This window comes from Furipterus horrens, unplaced genomic scaffold (genome assembly GCF_987537825.1).
Source record: "Furipterus horrens unplaced genomic scaffold, mFurHor1.1.pri manual_scaffold_4, whole genome shotgun sequence".
In the NCBI taxonomy this organism is placed as follows: Eukaryota; Metazoa; Chordata; class Mammalia; order Chiroptera; family Furipteridae; genus Furipterus; species Furipterus horrens.
This window is the reverse complement of record NW_028327174.1, coordinates 96,986,182-97,011,326: the sequence shown is the minus strand read 5'-3', so window position 1 is coordinate 97,011,326 and position 25,145 is coordinate 96,986,182. Positions and strand designations below refer to the sequence as shown.

At 40.2% G+C, this 25,145-nt stretch overlaps 1 protein-coding gene and 1 non-coding gene across 2 annotated transcripts in view; one reads left to right on the top strand and one right to left on the bottom strand.

Moving 5' to 3' along the window:
- The window catches only part of NINJ2 (ninjurin 2), a 107,113-nt gene that overhangs the window by 28,114 nt on the left and 53,854 nt on the right, over positions 1–25,145 (bottom strand). The gene's annotated exons all lie outside the window — the stretch shown is intronic.
- LOC150012489 (small nucleolar RNA SNORA48) lies at positions 18,075–18,210 on the top strand. The gene has a single exon (XR_016511047.1). It is a non-coding gene; the product is annotated as a small nucleolar RNA SNORA48 (small nucleolar RNA).

Below are 25,145 nucleotides of genomic sequence, written 5' to 3'. Positions count from 1 at the left end.
AGCGAGGACAATTGTTCATTTTCCCTGGACTTGGATAGCATGTGGGCACTCAATCTGGGTTCTCTGGCTGACCTGCAGGGCTGCTGTAGTACATCCCCAGCCACCCCTCTCAAAGCTAGATCCAGCAGAAATAGGAATGCACCATAGCATGTATAAATGGGGCCCCTTCACCTAGAAACTGATCCAGTGGGTGCAGCAGGACTCTGCTAAGTGTATCCACTAGGCTGCATGTTCACCTGGGGCTCCCCAGCCTGGAGACAGTGCAGAGCCAGTAAAATGCTGCGGTAATTGCATCCAGGGCTGCCATTCCAGAATAAGTGTGGAGACAGCGGGGCACTCCTGCACACACGTGTGCCTGAATATAGTGCTGCACTGCCTGGATAAGGTGTACAACTAGCAAGGTGTGGCAGTGCATGCATGCAGGGCTGCTCACTGTGAAAATACAGATAGTGGGACACTGCAATGCCTGAACTCAGAGCAATGCCTCTCCCAGCTACGGTTTGGACAACAGACAATTAAAGCAACAGAGATGCTGCATGAACACTGAGCAGCTCAGCCCACACCAGGCAGCCTTGCTTGGAGCAGAAAGGCAAAGAAGCACTCACACACCAAACTGCCTCACTTGGAACCTACTCCTAGCCAGGAAGCACCACAGGAACCCCAAGTGGCTTCCCTGACTCCAAATAGCCTGCCAGAAAAACATTCAGCACACAGTCTACACAGAGAACACTTTTTAAAGATTGGGATAGATAACTATTTCATCTAAATCATAGGAACAAACACAGAAAATCAAACAAAATGCAGAAACAGAAGCATATACCCTACATGAAGGAACAAGATAAAGCCCTAGAGAAAAACCTTAATAACATGGAGATAAGTAATTTGACTGATAAAGAATTCCAAGAAATGGTTGTGAGCATGCAAAAACACTGAACAATATAATAGAAGAACTCAGAGAGCACTTCAATAAAGTGAAGTACAATAACTGAAATAAAGAATGCATTAGAAAACAACCAAACAGCAGATAAACATGGAAGAACAAATTAGCAATATGGAAGACAGAACAGTGAAAATTACACAACCAGAACAGCAAGATGAAATAAAAATTTTTTAAGGTGAGGACAGTAGAAGAGACCTCTGGAAAAATATTACGTGTCCTAACATCTGCATTATTGGGACTCCCAAGGGAGAAGAGAGGAAGAGAAATGGGCAGAAAGTATATTTGAAGAAATGATAGCTGAAACTTTTCCTAGTCTAGAGAGGGAAACAGACGTTCATCTTCAGGAAGCACAGAGTTCCAAACAAGATAAGCCCAAAGTGGTCCATACTAAGACATATTGCAATTAAAATGGCAAAAATTGGACTTTCGGCCAAAATGGAGGCCTAGACAGATACGCTGCGTCTCCCTCCACAACTAAGAAGGAATATAACTACTTTAAAACTAGAGATAACCAGAAGTTCCAGAAAATTGAGGTTCATGGAAGTTGAACAAAGATATAAAAGAGAAATACTCATCCAGGCAGGTAGGAGGGGCGGAGCCAGGGCAGAGAGGTGTGGTGGTGGCAGCGGCAGCAGGATGATGAAAGTGCAGTCACATGTTTTAAAAAGTCAGGAGGGACACCTGGGGAGTGCTCCCAGCACCAGACCAGACCTCTCAGCTCACAGTCCCAGCACTGGGGACAATAAAGCCTCACTGCTTCTGACTGTGAAAACCAGTGGGAGTTCGAGTGGAGCAAGAAACTGTCAGTCTCTCAGCAGAGTCCACTTGTTTAAAAGGTCCCCATGGTCCTAGAATGTCCACAGACCCACCCACCCGGGGGACAATGGCCAGGGCAACACCTAGAGAGACACCAGTCCCATACGAAAGTGGGAGAAGTGCCTGGAAAAGGGGCGAGTGCTGAGCAAAAGGCATTGTTCCCTCTCAGACCCAACCCCTACATACAGCGTCACAAGGTGGTGAAACAGGTCCTGGTACTGATGAATACCTAAGGCTCCACCCCTTACAATGTAACAAGTGCAACAGCTCTACCTAAGACACAGAGACAAACACAGGAGCCTGTCAAGATGAGGAGACAGAGAAGTATGGCCCAAAGGGAGAACGTATCAAGGTTCCAGTGGGAGAACTAAGCGACGAGGAGATAGCCAACCTAACAAACAAGGATATAGCCAACCTAACAGATGCAGAGTTCAAAACAATGGTGATAAAGATGTTTACAGATTTGACAGATCCTTAACTATGGAAAACGCATAAGGGAAGAAGTGAAAACTATGCTAAATGAAACGAAGGAAAATCCACACAAAAACCAGTGGTGAAGGGAAGGAAACAGGTTCAAATCAATAATTTGGAACATAAGGAAGGAAAAAACAGTCAACCAGTACTGAATGAGGAAACAAGAATTGAAAATAATGAGTAGAGGCTTAGGAACCTCTGGGACAACTTTAAACATGCCAGAAGGAGAAGAGGAAGAGCAAGAAATTGAAAACTTATGTGAGAATATAATGAAGGAAAAGTCCCCAAATTTGGCGAAGGAAATAGACATAGAAGTATAGAAAGCACATAGAATCCCAAACAAGCTAGACCCAAAAAGGACCACACCAAGACACATCATAATAATAATGCAAAAAATTAAATATTAAGAGAGAATCTTAAAAGCAGTAAGAGAAAAGCAGAGAGTTACCAACAAAGGGGTTCCTATGAGACTTTCAGCTGATTTCTCAAAAGAAACTTTGCAGGCAAGAAGGAACTGGCAAGAAATATTTAAGGTGATAAAAAACAAGGACTTACAACCAAGATTACTCCATATAGCAAGCTATCGTTTAGAATGGAAGGGCAGATAAAGTGCTTTCCAGACAAGGTAAAGCTAAAGGAGTTCATCATCACCAAACTATTATTATATAAAATGTCACAGGGACTTACTCAAGAAAAAGATCAAAACTGTGAACATTAAAATGACAACAAACCCGACTTCCAGCCAAGATGGAGGCGTAGATTGACATGCTCTGTCTCCCTCCACTACTAAGAAGGAATACAACTACCGCAAAACCAGAAATAAACAGAAGTTCCAGAAAATAAATGGAAGTCCAACATATGAAGTTATAAAGAAGTGGTGCTCTTCTGGACAGGTAGGAGAGGCGAAGCTGGGGAGGAGAGGTCGAGCTGTGCTTTCCATGGCAGCAACAGAAACGGTGGCAGGACAGCGTTAAGCACAGACACCCGTATTTAAGGGGAGGCGAGAAGCGCCTGGGGAGCACCCCCAGCTGCAAACCAGACCTGTCAGCTTGCAATTCCAAAGCCAAGGAAGGCAGACCTCCATTGCCTAGGACCGTGAGGCCCGGAGGGGGTGGGATGGAGGAGGAGGCTCTGGTCTCTCAGTGGAGGGTGAACAGCAGGAATCAATCTTGGACCCCTACCCCTGCAGAAAATGCTGCAGCCTGGTAAGACGGGTTGCCCAGTTGTGATGAGTGCATGGGACTCCACCCCTTATAGTGTAGAAGGTGTGACAACCCTGCCCAAGAAGCAAAGGTAAACACAAAATGGCCAGGATGGCAAAGATCATGATAGAGATCCTGGTGACAAAGCTGACCAGACAGCAAATATCTAATCTAACAAAGCAGCAGATAGGAAATCTTTCTGAGGAACAGTTCAGAGCTTTGGTTATATAAATGCTTACAGACCTAACAGAAGATCTTAAACAAGACAGGGAGGGAATGAAGGCTAGTCCTGCTGAAATGAACAAAAATACATATGAAAGTAATGGTGATGGCAAGAAAACCAGGGATCAAATAAACAAATCGGAACATAAGGAAGGAACAAACAGTCAACCAGTGCAGAAGGGGAAACTAAAAGTGAGGAAAATGAGGAGAGGCTCAGAAACCTATGGGACAGCTATAAAAAGGCCAACATCCAAATCATAGGGTTTCCAAAAGGTGAAGAAGAAGAATTAAAAATTGAAAAATTACGCAACGAAATAATGAAGCAGAACTTCCCTAACTTGGGGAAGAAAATAGACTTACAAGTCCAGGAAGTACAGAGAGTTCCAAAAAAGCTGGACCCAGGGAGAACCACACTAAGACACATTATAATCAAAGTGTCAAAAACTAAGGGTAAAGAGAGAATCTTGAAAGCAACAAGAGAGAAGAAGGGAACTACATACAAATGGGTTCCAATAAGACTATCAGCTGATTTCTCAAAAGAAACTCTGAAGGCAAGAAAGAACTGGCAAGAAAAATTCAAAGTAATGAAAAGCAAAAACCTACAACCACGATTACTCTATCCAGCAAAGCTGTCATTCAAAATAAAAGAGCTGAGAAAGTGCATCCAGGACAAAGTAAAACTAAAGGAGTTCATCAGATCCAAACCACTGTTATATGAAATGTTAAAGTGTTAAAGGGACTTGTTTATGAGAAAGAGGATCAAAACTATGAACATTAAAATGAAAACTGTATCACAACAACCAACAACAGAAGCTAGAGAACCAAAACAAAGGCAAACTAAGTAGGCAATGAGAGTGGGAAAAGAATTATAGGTATGGGGAACATTATGGGGGGGGTCATCAGGGAGGAGGAAGCGGGGAAAGGGAGGGAGGTGGTACAAGAATTAAGAAGCATAGTAGGAGGGAGTGGAGTAGATAGGAAGATGTTGAGAAGAACTATATGCACAACCAATGGGCATGGACTAAGGGGTGGACAACTGGAGGGAGGGATGTCCCTGGGTGGAGGGGGACAAAGGGAAAAAAATTGGGACAACTGTAACAGTAAAATCAATAAAGCACATTATAAAAAAAAAGACAACAAACTCACAACTATCATCAAGTGAATCTAAAAAATAAAAACAAAATTCAACTAAGCAAACCAGAATAGGGACAGAATCATAGGTATGGGGATCATTTGGAGGGTTATCAGCTGGGAGGGGAAAGGGGAGAAATGGAAAAATGGTACAGGGATTAAGAAGCATAACTGGTTGGTACAAAATAGACATAAGGAAGTTAAGAATAATATAGAAAAGAACTTACCAAGAACTTATATACATGACCCATGGACATGAACTAGGGGGTTGGGATTGCTGGAGGAAAAGGGGTACTGGGCAGAGGGGAGCAAAGGGGGAAAAATTGCGATACTATAACAACATAATTAATAAAATATACTTTAAAAAACAAAAAAAATAAAATAAAATGGCAAAAGTTAAGCATAAAGAGACAAGCTTGAAGGCAGCAAGAAGAAAATAGCAAGTCACATACAAGGGAAAACCCATAAGGCTATCAGCTACTTTTTCAGCAACAACTTTATAGGGCAGAGTGGAGTGGAAGGAAAATTTTAAGTACTGAGAGAAAGAAATCTAAAACTTAAAATACTGTAGCTGGCAAGGCTATCATTCAGAATTGAAGAAGAGATAAAGAGTTTCCCAGGCAATCAAAAACTAAAGGAATTCACGACTACTAAACCAGCCTTCCAGGAAATGCTAAAGGGTCTTCTTTATGCAGAAAAGGCCATAACCAGAAATAAGAAAATACAAGGAAAAAAAATCTCACTGGTAAAGGCAAATATATAATAAATACAGTGAACCAACCTCTTAAAAAAGCTAATATGAAGGTTAAAGGACAAAAGTAGCAAAATTAGCTATAACTACAATAGATAGTCAGAGGATACACAAAACAAAAAGATATAAACATCACATAGAAAAACATAAAGCATAGAAGGGGGAGTAAAAATGTAGTGCTTTTAGGATGCTTTTGAATATACATCCAGCTTAAAAGAGACTGCTATAGAAAAAAATGAATATATATACATGAACCTCCTGATATCCACCAACCAAAAACCTACCAATCAAAACACTAAAGAAAATTAGCAAACCAAAAGCAAAGAGTTCAAGAAAATAAGAAAAGAACAGAAAATAAAAAAATTAACAAAATGGCTATAAGAACATATTTGCCAATTCCTTTAAATGTAAATGGATTAAATGCTTCAGTCAAAAAACATAGGGTGGCTAAATGGATTAAAATGAAAGGCCAATATATATGCTGTTTACAAGAGATTCACTGTAGCTCAAAAGACACACACACAGACTGAAAGTGAAGTGATGGAAAAAATATTCCATGGAAATAGAAACAAAAAGAAAGCTGGAGTAGCAATACTTATATCAGACAAACTAGACTTTAAAACAAAGAATGTAAAAGAGACAAAGAAGGATACTATATAATGACTTCATCATTCCAAGAAGAAGATACAATTGTAAATATCTACATGGCCAACATAGGAGTATCCAAGTATATGAGGTAAATATTAATGAATGTAAAGGCAGAAATTAACAGTAATACAGAGATAGTGGAGACTTAAATAGTCTGCTTACTTCAATGAATAAATCAACCAGGTAGAAAATTAACAAGGAAATAATAGCCTTAAATGCCACATTAGACCAAATTGAATAGACATTTATGGAACTTTTCATTCCCAAACTGCAATTATACATTTTTCTCAAGAGCACATGGAACATTTTAGAGAACAGACCGCACATACTAGGCCACAAAACAAGCCTCAATAAATTCAAGAAGATTGAAGTCACATGAAGCATATTTTCTGACCACAATGTCATGAAACAGGCAATCAACTACAGGAAGAAAACTAGAAAACACAGAAATATGTGGAGCTTAACAACATGCTACTAAGCAAATGATGGATTAAAAATAAAATTAAGCAGAAAATCAAAACTATCTTGAGACAAACAGAAATGAAAACATAACTTTACAAAACTTACAGAATGCATGTAGCGAAAGCAGTTTTAAGGGCAAAGTTCATAGTCATATAGGTCTACCACAAGAAGCATGAAGAATCCCAAATAAACTATCTAACTTTGCATATACAGGAATGAGAAGAAAGGAAAACAAACAAAACCCAAAGTGAGTAGAAGGAAGCGAAAAAATAAAAGACAAGAACAGAAATAAGAAAATAGAGACTAAACAAGAGATAGAAAAGATCAATCAATATAAGAGCTGGTTCTTTGAAAAGATAAATGAAATTGACAAACTTCTAGCAAGACTCATTGAACAAAAAAGAGATATCCCAAATACGTGAAAATACATATCAATATAAATGGAAGACGGGTCAGAGCCAATAAAGGATCATTAAAGAATACTATGAACAATTATATGCCAACAAATTAAACAATGTAGAAGATACAGATAAATTTCTAGAAACACACAACTTTTCAAGACTAAAGCAGGAAAAAACAGAGAATCTGAACAGACTGATCACTTGAGATAAAACTGAAACAGTAATCAAAGGATTCTCCACAAACAAAACTCCAGGACCAAACAGTTCCACAAGTGAGTCCCACCCAACATGTAAAGAAGAATGAATACTTATTCTTTGCAAATTATTCCCTAAAAATTGAAAAGGAAGAAACACTTCTAAACTTATTCTATGAGGCCAGATACCCAAACCAGGCAATAATGAATAATCAGAAGGATAAATTAAGAAAAAAATCTCATTTACAATTGCATCAAAAAGAATAAAATACCTAGGAATAAATTTAACTAAGGAGATGAAAGACCTGTACTCTGAAAACTATAAGACATTGAAGAGGACACAAATAAATGGAATGATATACTATGCTCATGGACTGGAAGGATTAATATTGTTAAAATGACCATACTATTCAAAGTAATCTACAGATTCAATGCAATTCCTATCAAAATATCAATGGCTTTCTTCCCAGAACTAGAAGAAATAATCCTAAAATTAACATAAACTCACTGAAGACCACAAATAGTCAAAGTAATTTTGAGAAGGAAGAACAAAGTGCTCCCTTCTTTCAAACTATATACTACAAAGCTGTAATAAGCAAGACAGTATGGTACTGGCACAAAAACAGATGTAGAGATCAACAAAAAAGACAAAAGTATACAATAGAGAAATGATAGTCTCGTCAATAAGCAGTGTTGTGAAAATGGGACAGATACATGAAAAAAAAAGAAAGAAAGAAAGAAACTGAACCACTCTAACACTATAGACAAAAATAATTTCAAAATGGAGTAAAGACATAAATAGAAGGTCTGAAACCATAGAACTCCTAGAAGAAAACATAGGTAGTAGTAAACTATCTGATATTAGTCTTGGTAATATCTTTTCTGGATATGTCCCTCGAGCAAGGAAAACAAAACCAAAAATAAACAAAAGGGACTTCATTAAACTATAAAGCTTTACAGTGAGCTCTGGTCAGGTAGCTCAGTTGGTTAGAATGTCATCTTGATATGCCAAAGTTGTGAGTTTGATGCCCAGTCAGCACACATGCAAGAGTCAACCAATGAATGCATAAATAAGTGGAACAACAAATGGATGTTTCTCTCCTTCTCCTTTTCTCTCTCTCTCTCTCTCAAAAATCAATAAATAAAAATAAAAATATATAAATAAAAAGTTGTACAGTAAAGAAAACTATTGACAAAACAAAAAGACAACATACTGAATGGGAGAATGTATTCTCAAATGATATATCTGATAAGGGGTTGATGTCCAAAATATATAAGGAACTCATACAAATCAATAACAAAAAAATTTAACAATATTATTAAAAATAGAGGAGATGAAGACACATTTCTTCAAAGAAGACATACATATGGTCAACAGATATAAGAAATGATGCTCAACATCACTAATTATCAGGGAAATGAAAATCAAAACCATGATGAGACACCACCTGACACCAGTCAGAATGGCTATTATCAAAAAGTCAGCAAATAACGTGTTGGTGAGGATGTGGAAGAAAGGGGAACCTTGTGCACTGTTGGTGGGACTGCATATTGGTGCAGCCACCATGGAAAGCATTATTTATCAAAAAAGTGCAATGAGATATGCAATTCCACTTCTGGGTATTAATCAAAGAAAAAGAAAACACATTAAAAAAGATATATGTACACCTTGTTCATTGCAGCATTATTTATAATAGCCAATATATGGAAGCAACCTAGTTGCCCATCAATAGATAAATGGATAAAGAAGATGTGGTACATATTGTTAGGTTTCAGGGGGTTGGCGGAGGTAGAGAAGTCCAGCAGCCAAATGTTGAACAAGATAGTATATTGCCTATTGCACTCAGCGGGCTGGGGTCTTGGAGTCAGATGCCAGCAGCTAGGGTCAGGGCAGAGTGAGTTTTTAAGGAGTTCTGAGGCTTGAAATGCAGAAACAGCACAGGATAGGCTGAACTGCCTCCTTATATGGCCAGCAGGTTGATGAGTGTCCCAGTTGCAACCTCCTGAAAGCTGCCTGAGTCTAGGGCAGCTAGGGGTGTGGGGAGAAAGGTGAGTTGCCTTGTGGTGAGCTTTTGTTTGGAATGGCAGGCTTTTGGATGGCTTTTGTTTAGAACAGTGGGCTTCAAAATGGCGGACTTTGATCTTATACATATATACAATGAAATATTAGTCAGTCATAAAAAAGAATGAAGTCTTGCTCAGTGAAATGTCAGATAGAAAAAGACAAATACGATATGGTTTCACTTATATGTGAGATCTAAAACAACAAAAACAGACTCATAGAAACAGAGATAAAATTGATGGTTACCAGAGGGAAGGGGTGGGAATGGGTGAAAAAGGTGAAGGGGAATATAATAAATAATATTGTGATAAGTCTGCACATGACAGATGATTACTAGACTTAGTGTGGCAATCATTTTGTAAAGTATATAAATGTCAAATCATTATACCGTACATCTGAAACAAATGTAATATTGCATACCATCTATACTTAAATTTAAGAAATTTAAAAGACGCAGAAATCACACCCTGTTCAGGTAGCTCAGTTGGCTGGAATGTTGTCCCATACACCAAAATATTGTGGGCTCAATCACCCATTAGGGCACATACCTAGGTTGTGGCACATATGGAAGGCAACTGGTCAATGTTTCTCATTAACATTGATATTTCTCTCCCTCTCTCTCTCCCTTCCTCTCACTCTAAAATCAATAAACATATCCTTGGGTGAGGATTTTTTTTTTTTGAGGCAGAAATTGCAAAGGAAGAAATTAAGAGATACCAAAATATTAAACTTCTGTTGCATGAAGGACTTCTTAAAATTAAAAGGAATGCCACAAATATTATAAATTTATAGCCTGAACAAAGAAACACACTTAACATCTGTTAAGTATATTTATGATTCTATTTTCTAAACTAAATAAAAATGCCTTTATTTACACAGGGAAAAACCAGAATGCCAAAAATAAAATGTCAGCAGTTATAGGTTGTGAACTTATGGGTACTTTATGGTTCTACTACCTGTATCACCTCAGGCAAGTCAGTTAACCTCTCTGTGCCTTAATTTCCTCACATGCCTTCCTGACAGGGGAATTGTGAGAACTAAATGTGTTATTGCATGTAGAGTAATTATAGAGACTTCCAGCCAAGATAAAGGCCTAGACTGACACACTCTATCTCCCTCCACAACTAAGAAGAAATACAACTACCGCAAAACCAGAAATAACCAGAAGTTCCAGAAAACAAAGATACATCGACGTCCAATGTATGAAGTTATAAAGAAATGATGCTCATCCAGATAGGTAGGAGGGGTGAAGTCGGGGCGGATATGTCAAGCTGTGCTGATGGCGGCAGCTGCGGCGATAGCAGCAGGACAGCGGTGAGCACAGACAGCCGTGTTTAAAGGGAGGCGAGAAGCACTTGGGGAGCACCCTCAGCTGTGGACCAAATCTGTCAGTTTGCTATTTCAATGCCAGGGAAGGTAGACCCCATTACCTCGGACCGTGAGGGCCAGAGGGTGTGGGGATGAAGGAGAAGGCTCCTGGTCTCTCAGCAGAGAGTGAATGGCAGGAATCCGTCTTGGACACCCACCCCACACAAAACGCCACAGTGTGGTGAGAAGGGTCGCCCAGTAATGATGAGTGCACGGGGCTCCACCCCCTGTAGCATAGGAGGTGTGACAGCCCCACCCAGGAAGCAAAGGTAAACACAAAATTGTCAGGATGGCACATATCATGATAGAGATCTTGGTAATGCAGCTGACCAGCCAGCAAATATTTAATCAAACAGATCAGCAGATAGGAAATCTTTCTGAAGCACAGTTCAGAGCTTTGGTTATACAAATGCTTATAGACCTAACAGCAGATCTTAAACAAGACAGAGAAGGAATGAAAGCTAGTCCTGCTGACATGAACAAAAACACATATGAAACTAGTGGTGAGGGAAAGAAAACCAGGGATCAAATCAACAAATCGGAACAAAGAGTCAACCAATGCAGAAAGAGGAAACAAAAAGTGAGGAAAATGAGAAGAGGCTCAGAAACCTATGGGACAGCTATAAAAAGGCCAACATCCAAAGCATAGGGTTTCCAGAAGATGAAGAAGAACTAGAAATTGAAAAATTATGTGGAAAATAATGAAGCAGAACTTCCCTAACTTGGGGAAGAAAATAGACTTACAGGTCCAGGAAGCACAGAGAGCTCCCAAAAAACCAGACCCAGGGAGGACCACACCAAGACACATTATAATCAAAATGTCAAAAATTAAGGATAAAGAGGGAATCTTAAAAGCAGCAAGAGAATAGAAGGGAACTACATACAAAGGGGTCCCAAGAAGACTACCAGCTGATTTCTCAAAAGAAACTCTGCAGGCAAGAAGGGACTGGCAAGAAATATTCAAAGTAATGAAAAGCAAAAATCTACAGCCACGATTACTCTATCCAGCGAAGCTGTCATTCAGAATAGAAGGGCAGAGAAAGTGCATCCAGGACAAAGTAAAACTGAAGAAGTTAATCAGATCCAAACAACTGTTATATGAAATATTAAAGGGACTTGTTTATGAGAAAGAGGATCAAAACTATGAGCATTAAAATAAAAACTGTATCACAACAACCAACAACAGAAGCTAGGGAATTGAAACAGAGGCAAACTAAGTATGCAACGAGAGTGGGAAAAGAATTATAGGTATGGGGAACATTTGGGGGTAGGTCAGTGGGGAGGGGGAAGATGGGAAAAGGAGGCAGATGGTACAGGAATTAAAAAGCATAGTAGGAGAGAGTGGAGTAGACAGGAAGATGTTGAGAACTATAAGCACAATCAATGGGCATGGACTTGAGCAGGGGATAACTGGAGGGAGGGTGGTCACTGGGCAGAGGGGAACAAAGGGAAAAGAAATTGGGACAACTGTAATAGCATAATCAATAAAGCATATTAAAACAAACAAACAAACAATCTGATTCTAATCCTGGCCAAGATGGAGTAGTAAGTGTCTCTCTCCTACACTGGTAAAAAAATAAATAAATAAATAGATAGATAAATTTTATTTGTTAAAAGTTTGTATTTATTTTTAGAGAGAGGGGTAGGGAGGGAGAATGAGAGGGAGAGAAACATCAATATGCGAGAGAAACAATGGGTTGCCTATTGCACACCCCCAGCTGGGGACCTAGCCCACAACCCAGGCAAGTGCCCTGACTCTTATCTCTTTCTGCTACCAGATTGGGGGTGAAACCAGGGGGAGACAGGCTCATGCACCATAGAAATCAAAATGTGATCACATGGCCCATGACCTCCAGGAGGGAGCCTGGAACAGGCAGAAGCCGGTAACAAGCTAAGCTACCTGGATGACTGCTTAGAAGCCACCTGCAGGCACCAAAAGATGGTACTTTAAAATGGAACAGGAACTGTGGGCACTGGGTTTTGTTTTAGTCTTGCCGAGGATGGTTGGCCTTTGTCTTGGTTTTATAGAGGAGATGAGCTATGAGATGGGGAGTCTGTCATTCTCCCAGATTGCACAGCATTTGAGTAAAATGGCTTTATTTTCTCACTGTCTTCTGAGTTTGGATTTTGTGGCTGCAGACAGACGAAATCCCTTTTTTTGTTCAGTAACACCCTTATTCCCCCTCCCATTTAGAAACCATCAAAATGTTCCCTTTATCTATGGGTCTGTTTCTGTTTTGCTTGTTTATTTTGTTTTTAGATTTCCACATATTGTGGGGGACCGTTGTGTGCAGTTTCGGGAACTGTAGCCTTGCTACAAACTAGGCCTTGAAAGAGGCCTGTAAGTCTTTACCAGAAAACCAGGAAGGCTAGAAGGCAGGCATGACCTGGAGACTGCTCTGGGGGTTCCCATGGGAATTGGACTTAAAGACTGTGTACTATGCTTTGAAGCTTGCTCTGTTTTTCTTATCAGTTGCTTAACATAAATAGAATGTCTAAGATCAAAGCCTGGAAAACATATGAAATCCTGTACCTGGTAGTCATCTGACACCAGAATGCTCACTGAACCCTGATCTAGAACGTTCACTATGTTCCTTGCATTGTTATCTATAATCAGTAGTTGTTGATAGTAATCCAAGTGTTTAAAGCTGATTGGTGATTTACCTATCCTGAGTGTATGCTCCCATACATACCTTTACAAATAAAAGGCATAGGAAAAGAGAGTTCGGGGCTTTTCTTCTCTAGAGAGAACTGCCACCTCTCTTCTTCCCAGACGGAAATCAGTGTCCGGGTCAACTCATTTCTCCTCATCCATGATCCTGAAACCTCTGCTGGACAGTGTTTCCACTGAGCTGGGGTGTGCACCCACAACATATAAGTAAAATCATCTGGTATTTGTCTTTTTCTGTCTGACTTAATTCACTCAGCACAATATCCTCTACTTCCATCTATGTTGTTGCAGATAGCAAGTTTTATTCTTTTTCATATCTGCAAAGACAAAGGGAATAGGAGAGGAAACCAGTAGAACAAAGGACAAATAACTTGGCAGAGCAGTACAGGATGTGGCCTGATGCTTGCAGAAAGAAGTAATAATGAGACATGAGCAGTTCAGGAAGGCACTAGATTTAGAAACACAGGGTACCAAGGAATGTATGAGTGAGGTGCAGATTCCTCCACCACCCTTTAAGGGTGACAGCTCCTCCTCAAGGCAATAGATTAGAGATTTGTTCTTTTCTAGAACAATTCGCTTGCAATGTTGCTCATGAACTGGTTTAGGTCCCAAAACTTTGATATCAGTCCCAATAAGATAAATACAGAGAGTAAAAATAAGTGTTTAGAATTTTTATAGGAATTTGATATTGTCTTAACAAATTCAAATGTTTGTTCAGTGGATTTTTCTTGCTGAGGAGAATATAGACTAGTTTCGATGTATGACCTCCTATTGTAAGTCACATGTGCAGAAGAACTATACGTAGGTCCCTGACAGAATGGGAATTTAAAAACTAGTCCTTTAAGGAAATTTGAGAAGCATTCTTTAGAGGCTTACAGGCTTGACTGTGTGTACAGACTGACCTCAAACATATAGCAGGATCTGTTTCAGGCCACTGCAATAAAGCAAATACTGCAATAAAATAAGTAACACAATTTATTTTTGTTTCCCAGTGCATATACAAGTTATGTTTATACTATACTGTAGTCTGTTAAGGGTGCAATATCATTATGTCTAAAAATGTACATACCTTAATTTAAAAATAGTTTATTTCTAAAAAATACTGACCATTATTTGAACCTTTAGCAAACTGTAAACTTTTTGCTGGTGGAAGATCTTGCCTTGATGACTAGTTCAGGGTGATGGTTGTTGAAGATTGTGGTAGCTGTGGAAATTTCTTAAAATAAGACAACAATCCTCCAGTCAACATGGCAGCATACGTAAACAAGGCTCACCTCCTCACACAACCACATCAAAATTACAACTAAACTATAGAATAAGCATCACTCAGAACATCAGAAATCAAGTTGAATGGAAGTCTGACAACAACGGTGTTAAAGAAACCACATTCATCCAGACTGGTAGAAGGGGTGGAGAGGCAAATCCAGCTGGCCCCACATCCATGTGTGGTGGATAAAAATTTTGGAGGTATATCTCAGGACTGAGGAGTTTCAGCCCCACACCAGGTGCCCCCAGCCCAGGGTTTCAGTGCCAGAAAGATAAGTCCCCATAACTTCTGTCTGCAAAAACCAGAAGGAATTGAGTTGATGGAAGAAACTTCTAGAGTCCCAAACAGTTCCTCTTAACCCACACATGGACTTACTCAGGCTCACTCCCTATGAGTTCTAACACTGAGGTAGCAGCCTGAAAGGCACCAGTGGCATACAGGAAGGAACTGAAGTGTCTAGCATCAAGGCAGGAGCTGGAGGACAGCTTACTCCCATGAAGGAAGAGGCCATTGTACCTCTTCTAAACCCTCTCCCCAGAGAGCCACAGAGCCACAGAACCAGCAGGTGAGTGCCATATCTGAGACTCCATTAACCTGGTTAACACTGTTTGACCTGCCCTGGAGATCCCCAAGATTCCGTACCACCCAATTTATGAGCCCACCCAAGCTGTGAACAGTGACTTTTTCACACAAATGGGTGTTCTTGACTAATGCCTTTTAACTTCCTAAATCTTCTCAAGAAAGCCCCTAGACCTCATACCTCTTACTAAGTGGCCCCAGACCCTACACTAGCAGCAGCCGGCCTAGATTCACAACTTGGCTTTATCTGAGAATGTCTAAGTGCAGCACAGGTAGTAGCTATCTCAGATTGCTTTATAGTTAATGCATTGTAGCCCTAGACAGAACACCGGTGGGGGCTGGTCTTGGCCTCCACCGGCCAGGAAAGACCAGACCCTGCATATCCAGTAGATAGCTACAGACCACGTTGGAGTATCACCACCCTGTCCCTGCACAGCTGATCTTCCATGGAGAGTGAAGCTTGGTGGTCAGTGGTCACAGCTAGTTCTTGAAGCTGACTGGCCTGGGCAAATCCCTCCTACTGACCTGCTGACAGCAATCAAGACTAACTATAAGAGGAGGGTGTTCTCAGTTCACATGAAGGGTGTACCTGAATACCCAGCTTGGATTATAGGGGGGGATGTGCCACTGGATCCTACAGGATACCTACTATATTAGACCACACTACCAAGACAGGGAGTCGTGGCAACTCTACTTAATAGATAGAAACAAACTTGGGGAGGCTGGCAGAACAAGGAGACAAAGAAACATGGCCCAAATGAAAGAACAGATCAAAACTCCAGAAAAAGGGCTAAACAAAATGGAGATAAGCAATCTGTCAGGTGCAGAGTTCAAACCACTGGTTGTAAGGATGCTCAAGGAACTTAGTGAGGATTCAACAGCACAAAAAAGATCCAGTCATAAATGAAGGATACACTAATTGATATAAAGAACAATTTACAGAAACAGCAGTAGATTGGATGAAGCCAAGAATCAAATCAATGACTTGGAACATAAGGAAATAAAAAGCAACCAATCAGTACAACAAGATAAAAAAGAATCCCCCAAAACAAGGATAATGTAAGCAGCCTCTAGGACAACTTCAACTATTCCAACATTTGCATCATAGGGATTCCAGAAGGTGAAAAGAAAGAGTAAGAAATTGGAAATATTTTGAAAACATAATGAAAGAAAACTTCCCTAATTTAGTGAAGAAAATAGACATGCAAGGCCAGGAATCACAGAGTCCCAAACAAGATGATGCAGAGAGGCCCACTCCAAGACACATCATAGTTAAAATGCCAAAGGTTAAAGATAAAGAGAGAATCTTAAAAGCAGCAAGAGAAAAGCAGTTAGTTACTTACAGGGGAGTTCTCATAAAGACTGTCAGCTGATTTCTCAAAAGAAACTTTGCAGGCTAGAAGGGTTGGCAAGAAATATCCTAAGTCATGAAAAGGAGGGGCCTATAGCCAAGATTGCTCTACCCAGCAAAGCTATCATTTAGAATCAAGGGGAAGATAAAGAGCTTACCAGACAAGAAAAAACTGAATGAGTTCCTTATCACCAAACCATTATTATATAAAACATTAAAGGGACTTCTTTAAGAAAAAGAAGATCAAAACTATGAACAATAAAATGGCAATAAATACATATCTATCAACAATTGAATCTAAAAACAAATGAAACAAACAAGAAGAACAGAGACAGAATCATGGATATGGAGAGCGTTTGGATGGTTGCCAGACTGGACAGGGGTGTGGAGAAATGGGTAAAGAGGTAAGGGGATTAAGAAATACAAAAGGTAGTTACAGAATAGCCACGGGGATGTACAGTACAGTATAGGAAGTGGAGTAGCCAAAGAACTTACATGCATGATCTATGGACATGAACCTAATGGAGAGATTGCCTGAGGGATTGAGGTATGCTGGGAGGAAAGGGGCAAAGGGGGAAAATTGGCACAACTGTAATAGCATAATCAATAAATGTAATTTAAAAATGAGACAACAATGAAGTTTGCTGTATTTATTGACTCTTCCTTTCACAAATGATTTCTCTGTAGCATGGGATGCTGTTTGATAGCATTTTGCCCAAAGTAGAACTTCTTTCAAAATTGGAACCAATCTCTCAAACGCTGTTGCTGCTTTATTAACTATGTTTATGTAATAAGTTAAATTCTTTGTTGTCATCCTGGCTAGTGTGGCTCAGTGGGTTGAGCATCAGCCTGCAAACTGAAAAGTCATTGGTTTGATTCCCAGTGACTTTCTGGGTTATGGGCCAGGTTCCCATTTGGGTGCATGCGAGAGGCAGCGATCGATGTCTCTCTCACACATCGATGTTTGTCTCCCTCTCTTTCTCCTTCCCTTCCCCTCTCTCCCAAAAATAGTCTTTAAAAAATCCTTTGTTGTCATTTCAACAATCTTCACAGCATATTCACCAGAAGTAGATTCCATGTCAAGAAACCACTTTCTTTGTCCACCATAAGAAACAAACCCTCATCCATTCAAGTTTTATCATGAGATTGCAGCAATTCAATCACATCTCCAGGTTCCACTTCTAATTCTAGATCTTTTGATATCTCCACCACATCTGCAGTTATTTCCTTAACTGTAGTCTTGAACCCCTCAAAGTCATTCATGAGGGTTGAAATCAACATCTTCCAAAGTTCTGTTAATGTTGCTATTTTGATCTCTTCTCATGAGTCACAAATGTTCTTAATGGCACCCAGAAAACTTTTTCAGAAGGTTTTAAACTTACTTTACCCAGATCTGTCATAGGAATCACTATGTATGGCAGCTATAGTTTTATGAAATATATTTTGCACATAATAATATGTGAAAGTCAAAATTATTCCTTGATACATGGGCTGCAGAATAGATGTGGCATTAGGAAACATGAAAACAACATTAATGTCCCTGACCTGAGTAGAGTTGCACCTGGTTTGGTGGTGTTAATCTCATATCATCCAGGGACAAAGTAACTCCTTGTTTATCCCAGGTTGGCTTTTGGTTTGTGCCCATGCCTGGTTCATGCCTTGGAGACATGAAAAAACAAAAAACAAACAAAAAAACAACAACATTAATCTGGTTGTACATCTCCCTCGGAGCACTTGGATGACCAGGTGCATTGTCAATGAGTTGTAATAGTGTGAAAGAGTCTTTTTTCTCTTGAGCAGTAAATCTCAACAGTGGACTTAAAATATTCAGTAAATCATGTTGTAAACAAATGAGCTGTCATCCAGGCTTTGTTCCTTTTATATATCATAGTCAGAGTAAATTTAGCATAATTCTTAAAGGTCCTAGGACTTTCATAATGGTAAATGAACATTGGTTTCAACTTAAAGTCACCAACAGCATTAGTCCCTTATAAGAGAGGCAGCCTGTCCTTGGAAGCTTTGAAGCCAGGCCTTGACCTCTCCTCTTTAGCCATGAAAGTCCTAGATGGCACCTTCTTCCAACATAAGGTTGTTTCATCTATATTGAACATCAGTTGTTTAAGGTATGTAGCCACCTTCATTAATTATCTTAGCTAGATGTTCTGGGTAACTTGCTGTAGCTTCAACAGCACTTGCTGCTTCACCTTGTGTTTTATGTTATGGAGATGGCTTCTTTACTTAAAACTTAGGAGCCAACCTCTGCTGGCTTCAAACTTTTCTTCCGTAGCCTCTATGGGTATGGTTCATGGTGCTCCAAAACAACTACAGTGGTAACATCAAAGATAGATCACTGATTGCGGATCATCATAACAAATATAATAATTACGAAGTTTGAAATATTGCAAGAATTATCAAAATGTGACACAGCGAGCCTTGGCTGGGTGGTTCAGTTGTTTGGAGAGTTCTCCTGTGCACTGAAAGGTCTTGGGTTTGATCCCTGGTAGGGGAGCATATGAGGCATATAAGGCAACAGAGCTATGTTTCTCTCACACATCAGTGTTCTTCTCTCTCCCTTCTTCTCTCTAAAAACCAATAAACATATCCTCAAGTGAGGATTTATGGAAAAAATGTGGCAAAAACAAAACAAAACAAGTAAGCAAACGCTTTTGGAAAAATGGCATCAATCGACTTGCTCAATGCAGGGTTGCCACAAACCTTCAATTTGTTAAAAACAACAACAAAAACAAAACAGTATTTGCAAAGGGCAACAAAGCAAAATGTAATAAGACAAGGTATGCCTGTATAATTGGGAGAGGGTTGAAGTACTAGGCTGAAAATCTGGATTCTGAACAGTGCAATATTCAGTCTTTTGCTCTCATTCAGAAAACCATCAGCTAGGCTTATGCCCTCCACTAACACCTATCCCCAAATAGGAGTCTAGAAGATTCTTATCAGAAAATATTTAATGGCCCAGAGAGAAAGTTTTAAACACTGACATTTGGAAGTCCCCTCGACATCCCATCTTAGTATTCCTCTAGTGAAGTTATCCAATGAACAAGCTATACCTATGTACATAAAGCTTAAAACAAACTTCAAAGAGTTTTGTTTTGTTCTTTGAATAGACTTTTTATTAAAATAGCTCAGAATTCAAAAGACTTAAAGGGGTACAATGAAGAAGTCTTCTATCCGTCACTACCTAGTTCCCTCTCTATTCACCTGTTTAGGATCTCGCTAATATAAATAAAAAGCCTACATGGAAGACAGAGCTCAAAATAAAATTAAAAAAAAGAAACAGAGGAAAAAAATGTAGAGAGAATAAAAGTTCAAAAAGGAAAAGATTAATAATATCCTGGAGACAGAATAGAAACTACTACATAAATGAAATACAAATAGTATCCTATTAAAAAGAGGAATATTCAGAGAATAAAAAAAAGAGAACTCTTGGAAATTAAAAATATAAAATGAAAACATAAATATTTAAATTTAACTTGAAAAATTAGAAGTCTATAAAATGTCACGAAAAGTAAAACAAAGAAAGAGAGATAAGGAGATGGAAAACTAGGTACAGAAGATAAGAAGATTAAAGGGACAGGTCAGGAGATCCAACATGTTAATAACAGGAGCCAAATTACAGAAACAGGCACACAACAGAAAAAGCAGAAAGCACATTTATACAAGGAAATCGGTTTCAGCTCTGTTCCAGGAACCTGTTGGGTTAGTCAGTCCATGTGTTGACATGAGAAACCATTAAGAAAAAACACGTCCTAGGTATGGCAATTGGCTGTGAATTAGTGACAGATACTCAGCATCCGGGATGACACTGGTTGGGGGAATGCTGAGCTAATGCTACCTTTCTCAGGAGGGCAAGCATTCTGCCTCAGCACGTAGGAAGTAGGTCAGGAGGAAATATCCTGAGTGAGCAGTTCCTAATAGCTTTTTCATGCAGAAACCTGTGGCTCATAGGACTGAGGGTGGAAGGAGGATGGGAATGAGAGGAGGTTGGGGGGCCCAGGGTCGAGCAGGGGTAGGAAATAGCATCCCATTCTTGGCAGGAGCAAAATTGCCTCTTACATAGTTTTCCTGGCTCTAGTGCTTTGGCATTCAGCCACTTTCTTTGTGCTTAGGGGTTCTGCTGACTGTCCGATGCTAAGAATTTTAAAGATTTTGAAGGAAAAAGATGTGCTTGCAGAAGGCCAGCATCCCATCTCAGCCCTTAGTGTGCTGTGAACAGAGGATGATTATCCCAGGGCAGTATCTCCCCAGGAGTTATTGATCATTGCTTACTAATTATCCCAAAACTGTATGGCACTGTACTGTACTCAATCCTTTATTATTTTTAATTTTTAAGTACATTTTATTGATTATGTTGTTACAGTAGTCCCAGTTTCTATTTTCCCTTTGCTCCCCTCTGGCCAGTACCCTGCTTCCCTCCAGCAATCCCACCCCCCTTAGTTCATGTCCATGGGTCATGCATATAAGTTATTTGGCTTCACCCTTTTCTGTATTATTCTTAACTTCTCCCTGTCTATTTTGTACCAACCAATATGCTTCTTAATCCCTGCACCATTTCCCCATTTCTCCCCATTCCCCCTCCCAAATGATAACCTGCCAAATGATCCCCATACCTATGATTCTATTCCTATTCTGGTTTGCTTACTTGGATTTTGTTTTTATTTTTTAGACTCAGTTGTTGCTAGTTGTAAGTTCGTTGTCATTTTAATGCTCATAGTTTTGATCTTCTTTTTCTTAAATAAGTCCCTTTAACACATCATATAATAAGGGCTTGGTGATGATGAACTCCTTTAGCTTGACCTTGTCTAGGAAGCACTTTCTCTGCCTTTCCATTCTAAATGATAGCTTTCCTGGATAGAGTGATCTTGGATGTAGGTCCTTACTTTTCATTACATTGAATACTTCTTGCCAGTCCCTTGTGCCAACAAAGTTTCTTTTGAGAAATCAGCTGATAGTCTTATAGGCACCCCTTTATAGATAACTTTCTGCTTTTCTTTTGTTTGTTTTAAGATTTTATGTTTATCTTGAACCTTTGGCATTTTAATTATGATGTGTCTTGGTGTAGTCCTCTTTGGGTCTATCTTGTTTTGGACTCTCTGTGCTTCCTGTATTTTTTTTTTAACATGCTTTATTGATAATGCTATTACAGTTGTCCCAATTTCTTTTCCCTTTGTTCCCCTCTGCCCAGTGACCACCCTCCCTCCAGTTGTCCACCCCCCATTGGTTGTGCCTGTAGTCCTTCTCAACATCTTCCTATCTACTCCACTCCCTCCTACTATGCTTCTTAATTCCTGTACCACCTCCCTCCCTTTCTCCCTTTCCCCACTGATCTCCCCTCAAAATGTTCCCCATACCTATAATTCTTTTCCCACTCTCGTTGCCTACTTAGTTTGCCTCTGTTTCAATTCCCTAGCTTCTGTTGTTGATTGTTGTGATACAGTTTTCATTTTAGTTACCATAGTTTTGATCCTGTTTCTCATAAACAAGTCCCTTTAACATTTCATATAACAGTGGTTTGGATCTGATGAACTCCTTCAGTTTTACTTTGTTCTGGATGTACTTTCTCTGACCTTCTATTCTAAATGACAGCTTCACTGGATAGAGTAATCATGGTTGTAAGTTTTTGCTTCTCATTACTTTGAATATTTCTTGCCAGTCCCTTCTTGCCTGCAGAGTTTCTTTTGAGAAATCAGCTGATAGTCTTCTTGGGACCCCTTTGTATGTAGTTCCCTTCTATTCTCTTGCTGCTTTTAAGATTCTCTCTTTATCCTTAATTTTTGACATTTTGATTATAATGTGTCTTGGTGTGGTGCTCCCTGGGTCCAGTTTTTTGGAACTCTCTGTGCTTCCTGGACCTGTAAGTCTATTTTCTTCCCCAAGTTAGGGAAGTTCTGCTTCATTATTTTTCACATAATTTTTCAATTTCTAGTTCTTCTTCTTCACCTTCTGGAAACCCTATGATTTGGATGTTGTTCCACTTATAGCTGTCCCATAGGTTTCTGAGCCTCTCCTCATTTTCCTCACTTTTCATTTCTTCTTTCTGCATTGATTGACTCTTTGTTCCTTCCCTTTGTTCCGATTTGTTGATTTGATCCCTGGTTTTCTTTCCCTCACCACTAGTTTCATATGTGTTTTTATTCATTTCAGCAGGACTAGCTTTCATTCCTTCCCTGTCTTATTTAAGATCTGCTGTTAGGTCTGTAAGCATTCGTATAACCAAATTCTGAACTGTGCCTCAGAAAGATTTCCTATCTCTTGAGCCGTTAGATCAGATATTTGTGTCTTGTCAGCTGCGTCACTGGGATCTCTATCATGAACTGTGCCATCCTGATAGTTTTGTGTTTACCTTTGCTTCCTGGGTGGGTCTGTCACACCTCCTACGCTATAGGGGGCCAAGCCCCATGCACTTGTCACTACCAGGCAACCCTTCTCACCACACTGCAGTGTTTTGTGTGGGGGTGGGGGTCTAAGATGAATTATTGCCACTCGCTCTCTGCTGAGAGACTGGGAGCCTCCTCCTCCATCCCCACACCCTCCTGCCCTCATAGTCTGAGGCAATGGGAGTCTGCCTTTCCTGGCATTGGAATCGTGAGCTGACGGGTTTGGTCAGCATCAAGGGTGCTCCCCAGGCACTTCTCGCCTCCCCTTAAATACGATGTCTGTGCTTACCACTGTCCTGTCGCCATTGCTGCAGCTACCGTCACCAGCACAGCTTGACCTCTCCGCCCCCGGCTTCGCCCCTCCTACCTATTCAGATGAGCACCACTTCTTTATAACTTCATACGTTGGACTTTCATGTAGCTTTATTTTCTGGAATTCTGGTTATTTCTGGTTTTGTGGTAGTTGTATTCTTTCTTAGTTGTGGAGGGAGACAGAACTTGTCAGTCAAGGCCTCCATCTTGGCCGGAAGTGCTTCCCGGATTTGTATGTCTATTTCCTTCACCAAAATTGGGAAGTTTTCCTTCATCATTTTTTCACATAAGCTTTCAATTTCTTGCTCTTCCTCTTTTCCTTCTGGCACCCCTATGATTCGGATGTTGGCACATTTAAAGTTGTCCCAGAGATTCCTAAGCCTCTCCTCATTTTTTTCAATTCTTGTTTCCTCATTCTGTACTGATTGACTATTTTTTTCTTCCTTATGTTCCAAATTATTGATTTGAACCCTAGTTTCCTTCCCTTCACCATTGGTTTTGTCTGGGGTTTCCTTTGTTTCATTTAGCTTAGCCTTCGCTTCTTCCCTTGTGCATTTGCAATACTTAAACATATCTGTCAAGTCTGTGAGCATCTTTATTACCAGTGTTTTGAACTCTATGTCTCTTAGGTTGGCTATCTCCTCATCGCTTAGTTCTCCCACTGGAACCTTGATCCATTCCCTCTTTTGGGCCATACTTCTCTGTCTCCTCAACTTGACAGGCTCCTGTGTTTGTCTCTGTGTCTTAGGTAGAGCTGTTGCACCTGTTACATTGTAAGGGGTGGAGCCTTAGGTATTCATCAGTACCAGGACCCATTTCACCATCCTGTGACGCTGTATGTGGGGGATGGGTCTGAGAGGGAACAATGCCTCTTGCTCAGCACTCCCCGACCTTTTCCAGGCACTTCTCCCATTTCCGTATGGGACTTGCGCCCCTCTAGCTGTTGTCCTGGCCATCATTCTCAGATTGGGTGGATCTGTGGATATTCTATGACCATAGGGGCCCTTTAAACAAGTGGACTCTGCTGAGAGGCTGGCAGTTTCTGCCTCTACCCCCACCCCCACTGGCTTGCACAGTCAGAAGCAATGAGGCTTTATTTTCCCTGGTTATGGGACCATGACTGCTGTGCAGTCTTGTCTCTCTTTCTCTTTTTTAATAATATTAATTAATTAATTTTTAAACAAGGTTACCTTATTTTATTTTTGTTTTATTTTATTTATCTGTTTTAAGAGAGAGGGGAAAGGAGAAAGAGAGGGAGAGAAACACCAATGTGCAGTTACCTCTCACACACCCCCAAATGGGGATCTGGTGTGCAACCTAGTCATGTGCTGTTACTGGGAATCGAACCAGCGACACTTGGTCCACAGACCGATGCTCAATCCACTGAGTTACAGCAGCCAGGACTCCATCTTGTCTCTTGATGGGAGTGCTCCCCAGGTGTCCCTCCCTACTTTTTAAAATGTGTGACTGCACTTCCCACTGGTCTGCTGCCTCTGTCGCCACTGCTGCTGCCACCACCACTGTCCTCTCTGCCCTGGCTCCGCCCCTCCTACCTGTCTGGATGAGTTTTTCTTCTTTCTATCTTTGTTGGACTTCCTTGCAGCTCGATTTTCTGGAACTTCTGGTTGTCTTTAGTTTTGAGGTAGTTGTATTCCTTCTTAGTTGTAAAGAGAGATGCACTGTGTCTGTCTAGGCCTCTATTTTGGCCAGAAGTCTTGTACTCAATCCTTGAGAGTCTTTAAGTTGTCTCAGAGGTTCCTAAGCCTCTCCTCAGTTTTTTCAATTCTTGTTTCCTCATTTTGTACTGGTTGACTCTTTTTTTTTCTTCTTTATGTTCCAAAGAAGTCTCCCAGCCCCCCTGAGAATTCACACTATAGAGTCCCCAGCCCCTTAAAGCACTTA